General features: G+C 36.5%; 1 pseudogene; it reads right to left on the minus strand.

Moving 5' to 3' along the window:
• Positions 1 to 2,532: 2,532 nt before the first annotated feature.
• On the minus strand, positions 2,533 to 3,547 carry LOC102404495 (annotated as a pseudogene).
• Between the last annotated feature and the right edge of the window lie 13,250 nt (positions 3,548 to 16,797).

Genomic DNA, 16,797 nt, shown 5'->3' on the forward strand with positions numbered 1-16,797 from the left:
ATCAAGCACATAGGCAAATCAGGATGAGAAAGCTCCATCTGACCTGACTTCATTTTGTTAACTCTTAATGATTAACTACTATTACACATACTATTATTCTCATTTTGTTAGGTGGTATTTCCCCAGTTAGAGATGCTCAAACATTAAAAGTCATTACTCACTTCTACCTTGTTTTAACTTTATCAACCATTAATTATATTCAGTTTAGTTTATCTGTATTTTTATTATTTATTTATTTATTTTTATTTTAAAATATTGTAATGGTTTTGCCATACATCAACATGTATCTGCCACAGGTGTACACGTGTTCCCCATCCTGAACTCCCCTCTCACCTCCCTCCCCATACCATCCCTATGGGTCATCCCAGTGCACCAGCCCCGAGCACCCTGTAACATGCATCAAACCTGGACTGGCAATTTGTTTCTTATATGATATTACACAATTTGCATGAAAATACAAAAAACCTCGAATAGCCAAAGCAATCTTGAGAAAGAAGAATGGAACTGTAGGAATCAACCTGCCTGACTTCAGGCTCTACTACAAAGCCACACTCATCAAGACAGTATGGTACTGGCACAAAGACAGAAATATAGATCAATGGAACAAAATAGAAAGCCCAGAGACAAACCCACATACCTATGGACAACTTATCTGTAATTTTAAAGGTATTCCCTCTCTCCACTGTCATAAGACAGTGATTATCTTCTTCTATGAATATTTATCTACCACAAGTTACCAACGTGATTTTTCTAAAATGTCAATTTGAATACAATATATTCTTTAAAGAAAAATCCCTAGTGCTTCCCTTTGGTCTGCAGAAAATAAGCCAAACTCCTTGTCTTCTTATATAGATGTGCACAATTTCCATGAATTTCTTTTTAAGTCTTAAATGTCACTCCCTCACTTTTACATTAATATCAGGAATTAAATTTTTAGAAGTTTAACATATCATTATTTAATGGCCTTTGCCCATAAACTTTTCCATTTCGCCTTGCTCAAGTTCATTTATGTTTACAAATGTACTTATGAAGTTTTCCCTGATAATTTATATCACTCATCTGTAGAAGCTGCTCTGTCTTTGTAATTTCTACCCTTGTGGCTCAGCTGGTAAAGAATCTGCCTGCAATGCGGAAGACCTGGGTTCAATCCCTGGGTTGGGAAGACCCCCTGGAGAAGGGGATCTTCCCAACCCAGGGATTAGAGAATTCCATGGACTGCCCATAGAGTTGCAAACAGTCGGATACGACTGAGCAACTTTCACTCACTTTATTCACTGGGTTTACCGTTTGACATGTTTAATAGCTCTTTGTTTAGCTATTTTTTCCATCAATTAGTATGAGCTCAAGTACAGAAATCACTTAAAATTGGGAATTTTTATAGGGCACAGAGTATATAAAAATTCAATATGTATTAATTTGATGAATGAATTCTGACTAAGGCATATATCACAAAATATGAATTATCTTTACTCTTGTTTTTTTTTTTATTACAGTTTCCTTGTGAAAAGGTACAATTTTAAAAAACAGTTTATCAGTTTAGTAGATATTCATATGAAGGGGAGAAATAATAATGATTCAACCAAGAGAAATCATGAGATAAATGTGCCACTCGTTTAGCCTCTGGACAATTAAGAGTTACTTACATTTCACACTTCAGACTATGTACTGTAGAATATCTGATTCTCTCAGTAGACATTCACAAAGATTTCTTTAGTAATTCTGGTATTTTGTTCTGTCTTTCTTAATACATCAGACTGTGTTACCTCTACCAAGTATGTGTGTATATATACACACATATGGTACTGACTCAAGATAAACAATACATCCCAAACAACAGCCTCAAAGAGTCAGACATAAACCTGGAATATATATGTCCTAAAAACAAATTACACAGAAACCATTATCATCATTCAAAAGGAAGTATAGAGAAAGTCATTGCATTCCAAAACCAACAGCCAGACAAAATATAGTCCATCTTCCTGATGTATGTATTCTGATTAAGTCCAAATACATCTTCCAAAGTATATATTCTTTGTATATGGGATTCAAACAAATAAAGTCTCTTAAGATTTGAATCATATATGGAATTTAGAAAGATGGTAACGATAACCCTGTAAGCGAGACAGCAAAAGAGACACAGATGTTTAGAACAGTCTTTTGGACTCTGTAGGAGACGGAGATGGTGGGATGATTTGGGAAAATGGCATTGAAACATGTATAATATCATATATGAAACGAATCGCCAGTCCAGGTTCGATGCATGATACTGGATGCTTGGGGCTGGTGCACTGGGATGACCCAGAGGGATGGTACAGGGAGGGATGTGGAAGGGGGTCCAGGACGGGGAACACGTGTTTACCTGTGGCAGATTCATTTTGATGTATGGCAAAACCAATACAATATTGTAAAGTAATTAACCTCCAATTAAAATAAATAAATTAATATTAAAAATAGATTTGAATCAGTGATTCTCTAAGTTATTATAAAGCTCAGCACTTTCAGAATATTACATTTACTTAACTCTATTTTCAGTTAATATAGAATTAAAAAAAAATAGTTTTTTTCCCCAGGATCTTCCTCAGAGCTTCTTTGACATCTTTGTTTCTCAGGGAGTAAATCAAAGGATTCAACATGGGAGTGACTAGGGTGTAACACAAGGAGGCCACTTTACTCAGCTCAGGAAATCTGTCAGGGATGACATACATAAAGATGATGGCACCATACAGTACACTCACAACTCCTAGGTGAGAGCTGCAAGTGGAGAAGACTTTCTTTCACCCCTCTTGGAGCGTATTTTTAGAACTGTGGATACAATATATATATAAGATACAATAATGACAATTATGGTAGGCATAATGATAATGCTGCATAGGAAAAAGGATACCATCTTATGAATGTGGAGTTCAGAACAAGAAATCCTCTGAAGTGGACGCTCATTACAGTAAAAATGGTCAGTGTTCCAAGAAGCACAAAAGGGCAAAGCAAATGTCATGATAGTCTTAAGAACTGAGCTGATACAGCCAAAAAAATAGGAACCAGCCACCAACTGAACACAGAGATGTGTTGACATCTGCACAGAGTAGAGGAGTGGGTTGCAGATGGCAATGAAGCAGCCATAAGCCATGACTGCCAGGAGAAACCCCTCGGTCACAATGAAGAGGTCAAAGAGAAACAGTTGGGTCACACAGCCTGCAAATGAGATGGACTTGCTCTCAGACCAGAAGTTGCTCATAGCCTTGGGTGCAATAACAGATGAATAGAAGAGATCAACGAAGGAGAGGTTGCCTAGGAAGAAATACATTGGTGTGTTCAGCCGGGGATCAGTCATAATAATGACAATTATGCCAACGTTCCCTAGAAGGATCATGGTATAGACAAGCAGAAAAAGCAGGAAGAGGAGGATGTGGAACTCTGGGCGGACCCTGAAGCCGACAAGAATGAACTCAGTCACTTCTGAGTGGTTGCTTGTTTCCCTGTCACCCATGGCAGAAATCTGCTGAGAGGCACAAGGCAAAATAAATGAAACTGTGGCTTTGATTCTAGTGCTATTAATATTTTCTTAAATGTAGGTTCAAATTACTTACTCCTTAATAAGCTATTGCATACAAAACAATTTTAATGACAGGAAGATGCAAGAATTTGAAGTAGATGTGATTAGACTTCTTAAACTGTTATTCTAATAGGCAGTGAAAAGATGTTCTTTGGTTATTTTATTTAAATCATAATTGGCAGGGATTTCTGCAAGAAATTAGCCTATTTTATTGCCTAAAATCACTCACATTCTAAATTTCTATTCTTAAAATATTTATAGCTAGATGCTTTCTTCATCTAAAATTGTAGTATGCTGCTGCTAAGTCGCTTCTGTCGTGTCCGACTCTGTGCGACCCCAGACAGCAGCCCACTGGGCTCCTCTGTCCCTGGGATTCTCCAGGCAAGAACACTGGAGTGGGTTGCCATTTCCTTCTCCAATGCATGAAAGTGAAAAGTGAAACGGAAGTCGCTCAGTCGTGCCCGACTTTTAGCGACCCCATGGACTGCAGCCTACCAGGCTCCTCTGTCCATGGGATTTTCCAGGCAAGAGTACTGGAGTGGGGGTGCCATTGCCTTCTCCGCTAAAATAGAAGTATCTCATGTAATCTATGCTACTGCTGCTAAGTCGCTTCAGTCGTGTCTGACTCTGTGCGATCCCATAGATGGCCTCCTACCAGGCTTCCCCATCTATTGGATTCTCCAGGCAAGAACACTGGAGTGGGTTGCCATTTCCTTCTCCAATGTAATCTATATGATAGTGTTTATAGCCCTCCTGAGTGTGAAGTTAGTGTTTGATTCATTACATGACAGTAGTAAATAAATTGAAAATATTTTTACCTTATTTTAGCTCAATATATTTCATTTTCCTTATTTATGTAGGTCATCTTTGAAACTACAATAAAATAGACATTATTGGCATAATTAATGCATTCAAAAATCACTAAGTGAAGATAAAGTACTCTAATGGAATTTTCAAATATTTTCCTTTTCTCAGGTCAAAACCATTCTCCCAATATATACATTTTTATTGACATTATAAATATATCATTTCCATTAACAGTCATTTAAAAATTATCATATCATTTAAACTTCTTTTTGAGGCGGAAAAGAAGGTAGTGAATATTCAAATCTTTACACTGCAGTGAATGACTTTCTACCAAGGCTCCATCATTTCAAGAGATCTCACTGTTTAGATAATGCAAGTAAACTTCACTGATATACATAAAGGGAAATCCCTTTCCTGAATTCTGTTACACATTAGGTGTTTTAAGATAAATATAATTGGGTAACCATGGATATTTAAAGACCATAGCAACTTGCATCGTCCAGAGTCCATGATCATGAACTAGAGTATGCGTAGTGGTGTTTATGATGGTGTTAGTTATTTAATGCCTGTGAAACCTTCCTCAGGATATTTCAGCACTGAATTTTTGTTCATCCTGTGTGATGGATTCCATTGGGAGAGGAGTAATCGTAAAGTCAATTATGGTGCCATAAGTGAAGACTCTTGGGCTGTTGTCCATGAGGACTGAAGTAACCTTAAGTACAAACAAATAGTCTAATAATAGTCAAAAACAAGGGAAAAAGAGAAAAATTCACTTGAAATTATTACCTGTATATCTTGATATACCTATGTTTCAGGATATGACAAATGCCCTCTAAATCACAAATTCAAAGACAGATTATGGTTGCTAATGTTATTCTCCTATATTTAAATACCAAACAGTTAAAAAATATACTGAAGGGAAGGATAACATTCATACAGTTAACTTTATATCTTTAGCAAAAATACTTATGAGATTAGGATCTCTATTTAAAAATTCCTTTAAAACTGCAGTGTGACTAAAAGACTACATTAACATCAGAGACATACTATTCTATTTAGTAAGCCCAACTTGATAAGAATGTCATTTTTCTAAAATATTTTTATCAGTTAATTTTAATATTATAACGGCCTCAGTTATTTTTAAATCTCTGATACCTTTTTCAAGAGTATTTTAGCACTGAGCTTTTACTCATCCTCTATGATGGATTCCACTGTGAGAGGAGTAATCATGAAGTCAATTATGGAGACATAAGTGTAGACTCCAGGGCTGTTGCCCATAAGGACTGAAATAACCTCAGGTACAGTTTAATAATAGTCCAAATACAAGGAACTTTTCCTTCTATAGTTGTGTATATCCTTTGGGAAATATTTCTGGACTTTATTTTCTTTACTGACAAAAACTTTATGGCATTACTCAACATACATATTGATAAGCATAGAAAAGAGATTTAAAAGTTTGCATATGAAGAAAGTTTTAGATAAGTAAATATTTTAAGTTATGTAGTTATTATACTTATGATTTTAAAAAGAAAAAATCCCACTTTAATTTGTAATTATCTATGCTTCTTAATGTAGGTATATTTCATGATACGACAAATGCCCACTAAATCACAAAATGAAAGTGAGATAATGGGTGATAATTCTATGTATTCCTATATTTAAATACAAAACAGAGAATATATTGGAAGAGATGATAGTATTCAATACATTTTAAAAAATCCTTTGTAAATATAGTTTAATATAAGGATCTATATTTGAAAATTCTTTCAAAACTACATGGTGACTGAAAGACTACATTAAAGGCACAGTCATAGTATGCTACTTAACAAGCCTAATTTTCTAAGAATGCCATTTTTCCTAAATATGTTTATAATTTAATTTTAATTTTAGAAAATAATTGTCTAAATAAAAAAAAGCATTTTTAGATTTTATCTGGGTTTTATAAGTGTATAGACAGCAAAATGATGTGGGACCAGGTCTTCTTTTTATTATAATACAGTATTAGTAAAAGTTTAACCACTAGAGGAAGAGAAAGCAGTTTATATATTTTAAAAAGGAGAATACTAATTAAGGTTAGTTAGGACCTGTTGGGGCTTCCCTGGTGTCTCAGAGGGTAAAGCTTCTGCCTGCAATGCAGGATACCTGGGTTCGATCCCTGGGTTGGGAAGATCCTCTGGAGAAGGAAAAGGCAACCCACTCTGGTACTCTTGCCTGGAAAACCCATGGACGGAGAAGCCTGGTGGGCTACAGTCCATAGGGTCTCAAAGGGTCGGACACGACTGATCGACTTCACTTTCATTATCAAGGCCTGTTGATAATCTTGTGTCTTTGTGAAAAATGGATTTTCAGATCCTCTGCTTGCTTTTAATCAGATTGCTTTTCGCTTCTTTTTTGTTTGTTTAGTTTTGTTTTTGAAGTTGAGTTGTATGTGGTTTTTTTGGGCATATTTTGAATGTTAACCTCTTATAAGATATATTCTTTGCAAATATTTTCTCCTATGCAGTCGGCTGCCTTTTCATTTTGTTCAAAGATTCCTTCATCTGCAAAGGTTTTTGGTTGATGTAGTCCCATTTGTTTATTTTTGCTTCTATATCCCTTGCCAGAAGAGACAGATGCTTCCTCCTCAAAATATATACATTGCTGGGACTGATTTCAAAGAGTTTACTACCTATGTTTTCCTCTAAAAGTTTTGTGGTTTCAGAGCTTACATTTACGTTTTTATGCATTTTGAGTTTACTTTTGTACATGGTATGAGAAAGTACACCAGTTTGATTCTTTTGCATGTATCTATCTAGGTTTCTCAACACCATACATTGAAGAGCCTGTCTTTCCCCGTTGTGTATTCTTCCTCCTTTATTGTAGATTAATTGATGTATAATCCTGGACTTACTTCTGGACTCTATTCTGTTCCACTGATCTATATGTATATTTTTGTGCCAGTACCATACTGTTTTGATTACTTAGCATTGTAGTATAATTTGAAATAAAGAATCACAATACTTTCAGTTTTGCCCATCTTTCACAAGAATGTTTCAGCTATTTGGGATCTTTTGTGTTTCCATACAAATTTTAGAATTATTTGTTGCAGTTCTGTCCAAATATGCCATTGACATTTTAATAGAGATTGGATTGAATCTGTAGATTGCCTTGTGTAGTATTGTCATTTTAATAATATTAATTCTTCCAATCCATGAGCATGGCATATCTTTCCATTTGTTTGCGATGTCTTCAATTTCTTTGATCAGCATCTTCTAGTTTTCCAAGTTCAGATCTTTTACCTCTTTAATGAGATTTAAGTGTAGGTACTTTATTTTCTGAATGCAATTTAATTTGAATTTTTATTACTTTCTCTTTCTGGTAGTTCACCGTTAGTATATATAAACACTTTGCTACACACATTTCTGCATATAATGTTTTTATCCTGCAACTTTATTGATTCATATATTATTTCAAATAGATTTTTGATGGCATCTTTATGATTTTCTCTATATAGTATATTTTTTGGTAAACATTGACAGATATCTTTCTTTCTTTCTTTCCAATTCAGATTCTTTTTCTTTTGTATTATCATGCTTGTCTAATTTTAGAGGAAGCATTTTCAGCTTTTCAATGTTAGGTATGAGGTTGGCTTGGGGCCTGTAATATATGACCTTTAGTTTGAGATATAGTCCTTTTAGACCCTCATTGTTGATCATGTTAGTCATAATGGATGCTAAATCTTGTTAAAAGCTTTTGTGCATCTACTGAGATGATCATATAGCTTTTATTTTTAATTAGCTAGGAGGTGATGACATTGACTGAATTGTTGGTACTGACACATACTTGCATGCTGGGTATATATCCCACTTGAAGATGATGTATGATACTTTTAATATATTGTTCAAAAATTTTTTGTTAGGACTTTGCATTTATGTTAAACATGATGCTAGCCTTTTGTTTAGTTGTGGTGTCATGTCTGGTTTTATCATCAGGGTGATGTTGGCTTCATAGAATGAGTTTGAAAGCTGTTCCTTCCTCTTCAATTTTTGTTTGTTTTTTTGAATATAAATTTATTTATTTTAATTAGAAGCTAATTACTTTACAATATTGTAGTGGTTTTGCCATACATTGACATGAATCCACCACAGGTGTACATGTGTTCCCCATCCTGAACCCCCCTCCCACCTCCCTCCTTAATGATATGTCTCGCTTCAGTGAGAGGAATGTGGTATTTAGAGTGCTATCTTTTAGCATTGGTATGAAGATTAGTGTGTTCGTCCATAGCAGATGTAAAGATAGGAGCTATGAACTTATCAACAGCATCATTCCCTGCTGCCAGGGGGCCAGGTAAACCTGAATGAGCATGTATATGTGCAATGAAGAAAGGTTCTGTATGTGATCGAATTAAGGCTTGAGTCTTTGAAAAGAGAATATATAATTCTTCATCTAGGTTGTATAAAAAGGCGGTAACAAAATCGGGGAAAAGGGAAGCAAGGTATTTGGAATCAGTATAGACACTGAAGGATGATGGTTGAAGAAACAAAAGGGCATATAAAGCATACAATTCAACTCTTTGTATTGAAGAATAGGTAGTGGGTAATTTCTCTTTGATATCAGGGCCGACAATCCCAGCTATGCCTTTCTTGTTGCCGTCAATGAAATGGGTAAGTGCATTTGAAATAGGCTGGGAAGCAGTGATATTAGTTACTATAAATCTAGTAAATTGTAGGAAGTCCCATAATTTTCCTTTTGGCAAATGGAATGAGATAACATTCTGAAAGTCACTTAATGCTATTTGCATGGTCATGTTATACTGTAAGGCAATTTGTAATTCCTTTTTTGTCAAAGGAACATGTATTGCATATGGATCAAATCCAGTTAAGGTTTGTACATGGCTCCTTCCTGATACAATTAGCTGTCCTATTTTCTCAATGTATGATACGATTTTCTTTGACTGCTTTGTATGTAGATATACCCATTCTATCGGGCTGTTTTGAGCTATGATTGCAGTAGGTGAATGTTTGGTGGGGAATATATATAAATAGATTGGTTGGGTATGGTCCAGCTGAGTTGAGAAAGATTGTTGAATGTGTTTTTCAACAAATTTTAATTCTTCTTTTGCTTTTTTTTGTTAGCTGTCTAGGACTATTAGGGTCAGGAGGTCCCTCTAAAATTTTAAATAAATTTTGTAATGCATAGGTGGGAATGCCAATAGATGACTGAAGCCAATTAATATCTCCTATCAATTTTTGAAAATCGTTTAATGTGCATAGAGAAAGCACAGAGATTTGAGTTTTTTGAGGTTTTATCTTAGACTCTTTCATAACATGTCCTAGGTAATTAAAGGGTGCTTTCAATTGAATTTTATCTGGAGCAACAAGTAGGCCATGATTTTGAAGAGTGGTGGTGACTTCGTCATATAACTGTTGTAAACAAAGTTCAGATTCCATGGAAAGGAGTATGTCATCCATATAATGAATTATGAAGGCAGTAGGATATTTATCTCTACTGGGTTGTAATAAAACAGATATGAGATATTGGCAAATGGTAGGAGAGTTCATCATCCCCTGAGGTAAAACCTTCCATTGAAATCTTTTAACAGGAGCCATGCAATTTATAGAGGGAACTGAAAAAGCAAAACGTTTTCTATCTTTAGGATGCAAAGGTATACTAAAAAAGCAGTCTTGTAAATCAATAATAATTACAGGCCATCCTTTTGGCACCATGGAAGGGGAGGGCAATCCAGGTTGTAAAGGCCCCATAGGAATCATAGTATTATTAACATTTCTTAAATCTATCAACATTTGCCATTTTCCTGATTTCTTTTTTATTACAAAAACGGGAGAATTCCATGGGGAAAATGAAGGCTCTATATGATTTTTCTGTAATTGCTCATTTACTAATTGTGTGAGAGCTGCCAACTTTTCTTTAGTCAGGGGCCATTGAGGTGTCCATACTGGGGCATCAGATTCCCAATCTAGAGGCAGCTGTGTTAACTCAATGGCCCCCATCAAAAAGGCTCATTTAGAGGGACTGTGGCTTTCGTTTGTTCAAGAAAATCCCTTCCCCACAAATTAATAGGGATACTGGTAATATATGGTTTGATGTAAACTACAATTTGATCAGGACCATAAGCTTGTAAATAGGATGCACTGATGAAAGTTCATGTAGCATTAGCCTCTCCTACCCCTAACAGTCTGGAAGGAGCCACAGTCTTACCCCATTCAAGGGGCCATTCTCCAGTCCTAATAATGGAAATGTCAGCTCCTGTATCCAACATACCTGTGAAAATTTCCCCCCGTATCTTTAGAGTAAGCATAGGCTTTGGATGTTCCTTTAATAAGGTAGATAGTGTGGTGGTAAGGTTGGTGCTACCAAGACCTCCCTGCCTAATTTTATCAGATGCCCTCATTGGTTTGACATATGGCAAAACTAATAATTGTGCAAAGCATTCCCCTTTTTGTAAATATACATTTCTTAATTCTATGACATTCAGCATGACATGTATCTCTCCTTCATAATCTTCATCCACAACTCCAGTCAATACTACTAAACCTTTCATTGTACAGCTGCTACATCCCAAAATTAGTCCAACTGTTCCGGGTGGGATTGGACCATAATATCCAGTGCGGATTTTATGAGGATTGTATAATTCTATTAATTCCATATCATAAGGACTAGGTATATCAATGCAAGCACTCTTAGATGTAGCTGCTTGCAGTGTCATAATATTGGGTCCTCCTTTTGTAGTGGGGCTAGAGGATAGCCCCTTTATTAGTTTCCCTGTTGTTTTTGTTGTTCCTCTGGTGTAAATGCATTTCCATCCTTATCGAATTTGGAATGGCACTCATTCAACCAATGGAATCCCCTTTTACATTTTGGGCAAACTCCCGGGAGCCTTTTTTTTATTAGAAGTAAGATTATTTTTCGCTGTTTGCACTGGCATGCGGCATTGTTTTTTCATATCGCCGTCCTTCCTGCAGTTAAAGCATTTAGCACTGGCAGCCTTTTGCACATTGAAAGTTTCTAGTGCCGCTAATTTTGCTCTATGGGACATAGATCCGATATCTCTACAAGCTTTCAAATATTCCATAAGAGAACCGGTTTCTCAAATTGGTCTAAGCACGGATTGACATTCCTCATTAGCATTTTCAAAGGCAAGTTGTTTTAAAATAATATTTTGTAAGGTTTCATCTCTGATAGATTTTTCGATGGCATCCTTTAATTTTCCTATAAATTGGGCATATTCCTCCTCATGTCCCTGGGTAATCTTGACAAATGAACCATCAGAGTTAACATTATCAACCTTTGCCCATGCTCTGCAAGAAATTTCTCTAATGAAATGCAACATCTGAGGGGTAATATTATCTAATTGCACAGTCATATCGGCCATGGCTCCCGTTCCAGTCAGTATATCATAGGTTAAGTTGGCAGGGTTACCACGACATTGCTGGTCAATCATCATTTGTTGGGCCTCATCACCAACCCACATTTGCCACTGAAGTAATTTTTGAAGATTTAGAACCATCTTTGCTACTTGAAAAAAATCATATGGCATCCAATGATCAGCCCATCCTCTGAGGAATTCTACACAGTAAGGCGAAGTAGGTCCATACAGAGTGCATGCTTTCTTAAAGCTGGACAACATACCAAAATCTAGACCAGCCCAAGCATTCTGGCCTTGGGCAGGCTGATCAAACTGTATTGGGAAAGCAAAAGCACAAGCAGGCATCTCCCGAGGAGGAGTGAAATGATTAGTACGAGCAAAGTTAGCAACTGCTGTTATAGGCGGAGCAGAAGGAAAAACCTCAGGTTTGGGCTGTCCGTTGAATGAAATGACCTCTGCTCTAAGTGGCTTCAGTTTTGACACATCCTGTATACATACGTCTCCAAGCTGTTTTTTCCAGGGATTGTGTCTGATTAAGCATAACATTCTTATATTTCAAAGCACCTTGCATATCTTGTTCCTTAAGCTCATATTCATGTAAACACCGAACAGTTTCTAATCAACATTATGCCCTTCAATTTGTTCTATGACAGCCCGTATGAGTGACCATGTAACCCACCATTGAAGGGGAATATGGACTCCTTGCTGATATGCTCGTGAAACATTATTCTTAACCCTTATCCATATGTCTAGATCGAGCATCCCCTCCTCTGGGAACCATGGATTATGTTCCAGTAAAATATGATAGCAGTCATTCAACTGATCTTTTGAAACATTAACACAATTTTGTTTCAGCAAGTGATGCATTATAGAAATGAAAGGAATCTTACTGCTATGTTGTCCTTTCCTGCTTATCTCTTTCTGCAGGGCTCGCCGCTTTGTTCAGTCTTCCGTCAAGTCCCTGTTCGGGCGCCACTTGTTGGAGATATGTCTCCGGGACTTGGAAATGGCGAACCTGAAAGAACAGCACTTGGACAATCTCTGCAAGGACTGACAAGTTTATTTCTGCAGTCAAGCCTTTTTATAGGAGCAAGGAACAAAGAGCTTAGAGCATACAGCCAGCAGAACATGCACAAGGTTGGGATATAATCAGTAAAAGATACTTCAAGGAACAGCGCATTCTTAATGACCCATGTATTTATCCATGACCCATTTTCTCAAGCAACATCTTTAATGTTTATTGTTAAATCTAGGCGCCGAGCATAGCCAAAGGCAGGAAATGTTCTTCAGCAATCAGTACACAAATGCCTGGGTACTTCTGGCCCTTCGCCATTTTCCCACGGACTTTCTCCTTCAAGGCTATTTAGCACTGTGCCTCCCAACAATCTATTTGTCTGACTTCCCAGATGGCTCAAGGTAAAGAATCTGCCTACTAATGCAGGAGACACAGGGGACATGGGTTCAATCTTTGAGCCAGGAAGATCCCTTGGAGGAGGAAATGGCAACTCACTCCAGAATTTCTGCCCGGAAAATCTCATGGACAGAGGAGCCTGGTAGGCTACAGTCCATGGGGTTACAAAGAGTCAGACAAAATTTAGCAACTGAGCATTATCTATCTATCTATCATTCTTTATTTCTATACATATGATTAAGTGTATGATCTCTTAAGTTTGAATGTGCATGTATGTACACTCAGCGCTCAGTTGTGTTCAAGTCTTTGCCACTCAAGGGCTGTAGCTCACAAGGTTCCTCTGTCCATGGAATTTTCCAGACAAGAATTCTGGAGTATGTTGCTTTTTCCCACTCCAGGGGATCTTCCCAGCTCGGGGACTGAACCCATATGTCCAGTATGTTTGTCATTGGCAGGTGGAATCTTTTGCATTCTAGCAGCCTAACATTTTAAATCTATGTCCTACCTTTAATGATTTTGATACAATATTTTATATCTTTTTGCTATGACTATCCTTATCACATATTTTGAGTATAAAATATTTTTACTACTTTTGTCTTTTAAACTTCTTATAACTTTATAAATGGTTGATCCACTACTTTATATATTTTTTTCTACCAATGATATTTCTCATTCATAATTTTCCCATTTTTGTTGTGGTCTTTTTCCCCCCTGCTTTAAGTTCCTTTACCATTGCTTATAAAGTCAGTATAATGAATCTTAACCATTTTAGCTTTTATTTGTCTGGAAAAATCTTTATCTCTTCTTCAAATCTGAATAATTACATTGCTGGGTAAAGTATTCTTAGTTGCAGGTTTTTCCTTTCATCACTTTGAATGCATCATGCCCATGCTACTCATTTCTGGCCTGCCTATTTTCTACTAAAAAGTCATCTGATAGTCTTTTACAAGTTTCTTTGAATGTAACTATTTGTTGTTGTCTTGCTGCTTTTAAGATTCTCTCATTATCTTTAATAGTTGATAATTTAATGTTAATGTGTCTTGATGTGGATCTATGAGTTAATCTAACTTGAATTGCTATACTTCCTGGACCTAGGGGTCTGTTTCCTTCCTGAGGTATGGATGTTTTCAGCCATTATTTCTTCATATAAGTTTTCTGTTCATTTCTCTCTTTCCTTCTGTGATCTCTATAGTGTAAATGTTGGCATACTTGATGTCATCCCCAAAGTCTCTTAGATTATTTTAATTAAAAAATTTTTTTCTTTTTTATGGTCATCATGTGTAATTACCAATGATCTGTCTTTCAGAGCACTGATCCATTCCTCTGATCTAATCTACTGATCATTCCTTCTGGTGTGGATTTTATCTCAGTTATTGTATTCTTCAGCTCTGTTTAATTTTTATTTATAGTTTCTAACTTTGCTGAAATCCTTATTGTATTCATTCATTCTCTTTCTGAGTTCCATGAGCATTTTTAGATCATTACCTTCAACTCTCTATCAAGTAGATTGATTTTCTCCTCTCCGTTTAGTTCTTTTTTGAAGTGCTGTCTTATTTCATCATCTGCAATGTATTTCTCTGTCTCCTTATTTTGCCCAGTTCTCTATGTATTTTCCTATGTACATCAGTTATAGTTTTCAATCTTGGAGAAGTGACTTTGTGTAGGAAACATCCAATGAGGTCCAGAAGCATTCTCTCATTTGGTCATCAGAGGTATAGGCCCCAGTGTTGCCCTCATATGGGATGCATGTATCCTTCTGTAATGGTAGGAGTTAGTATATTAGGCATGCTGGCAGGTGGGGTTGGACCCCAGCCGAGTTGGCTATGTGGCTATGCCTTGTACATTTGCTTTGAAACCCCTGGAGGGTAAGGGATCTCATCCTCATGATTGGTTGAGTAGCCAGGGGTGGTGGGTAGTGCTGCTAGTAGCCCAAGGGAGAGTAGGGCCAGGTCCTCATGCAGCTGTCTGCTTAGCCAAGGGATAGTCAGGCTGGTGTTGGCCTCCTGGGGGTGGCGATGGGTCCCTGATTTGCTGTCTGCACAGCTCAGTGAAGTTTGGGTTGAAACTGACCTGCTGCAACTGAGCATGGGTGGGTATGTCCTCCATACTGATAGGTTTAAGTTTCCAAAATGACACTTGGTAGGCTGATGTCATCACAGTAGAAAGAGCTCCTCAAAATGGCTACTTCCACATGGCTACTTCCAGTGTTCCCTTTTCAAGGGGGAGTCTCAGTTGCCTTCAGCCTATCCAGGAGGCTCTCCAAGATCTGCAGGTGGGTCTGACCCATGCCTCTTTCAAATTAGTGCTTGTGTACTGGGACTTAGAGTGTGTGACATTTTGTATGCATGGTTAAAGAGTGAAGATTCTGTTTCCTATAGCCTTCCAGCTTTTCCAAATAGAAAGCTTGCAGGCTGTCAAAGCTACATTTTCTGAGGGCTTATCTTCCCTGTGCAAGCCCTCCTGGACTCAGAAGCTTAATGTGGGGATAGTGAACAGCTGTGTGTTCATTGGCAAGGACGTCTACATATGATGTTCCATTTGTGGGTTGCCAACCCAGAGATGTCAGTACTGACTATAATGTGTCTCTGCCTCTCCTATCCACCTCATTGTTTTTCCTACTTCAGGTCCTTAGATGTGAGAAATATTTATGACAGTCCTTAGGTTATATATATAGAGCTGCTTTGTAAGTGGTTGCAATTTTGGTGTGTCTGTGGGAGGAGGTAAGCTCAAGGTCTTCCTACTCTATCATCTTTGCCACAACCCTCATCAGTAATTTAGCTTCAAAAGATATAACCACAATATTAACAATGAATGCACTTCAATATACAAAGAAGAATACATTCTCGCTGAAATGTGTGCTTATACTACAAATATAAAGTTCAGATAACATTGAAAAAATACAGAACTTAAGATGCTTCCACATCTACTAATGAGCAATTAATTACTATAAGATCTGGCTTCCATGAAAAATCTAAACTTTGTAGTAATTAAATGAACCAACCATATGTAGATACTGTAAAACAAGCAGCAAATGACTGTAATTCATGAGAAAAAGGAAACAATTCAAGAAATATTTAAACATGAATACAAAGCAATTGAAACAAATCAAACACAATCATAGAGTTAAAAATGAAAAAAAAAAAAAAGAAAAAAGAAACCTAACAGACATTCAGTGATAACTGAGAAAATATTACAAATATAATTAGAAAGGAGCTGATTAGAAAATATTAGAAACTATAATGGTCAAAATTTCTTTTGAAAGTGGATAGCAACTCTAAACAGGAGAGACAAGAAAATTCACAAAAACCCAAGTAAAAGGAACAGAAAGATATTTGGCAAAACTAATACAGTTATGTAAAGTTTAAGAATAAAATAAAATTTAAATTAAAAAAAAAAAGAAAATGGAATGAAGGCACAGGAGGATAACATTTCCAAAAATGGATTAAAAATACTGTCAAAGCAACAAAGAGAAAAAAGAAAAACATTATATATTATCAAGCAAAAAGTAAAGCATAGATTTTGGTTAGAAAAATTCAAAACAGAAGACAATAGAATACTATCCTTAAAGTGCTAAAAGACGGGACAATGGAAGACCAAATGAAAACACTAAATCCAGAAAAAACATGTTCTGTTTTTCTGAACATGAGGGAAAATAACAACTCA

Source organism: Bubalus bubalis, chromosome 4, assembly GCF_019923935.1.
Source record: "Bubalus bubalis isolate 160015118507 breed Murrah chromosome 4, NDDB_SH_1, whole genome shotgun sequence".
Taxonomy (NCBI): domain Eukaryota; kingdom Metazoa; phylum Chordata; class Mammalia; order Artiodactyla; family Bovidae; genus Bubalus; species Bubalus bubalis.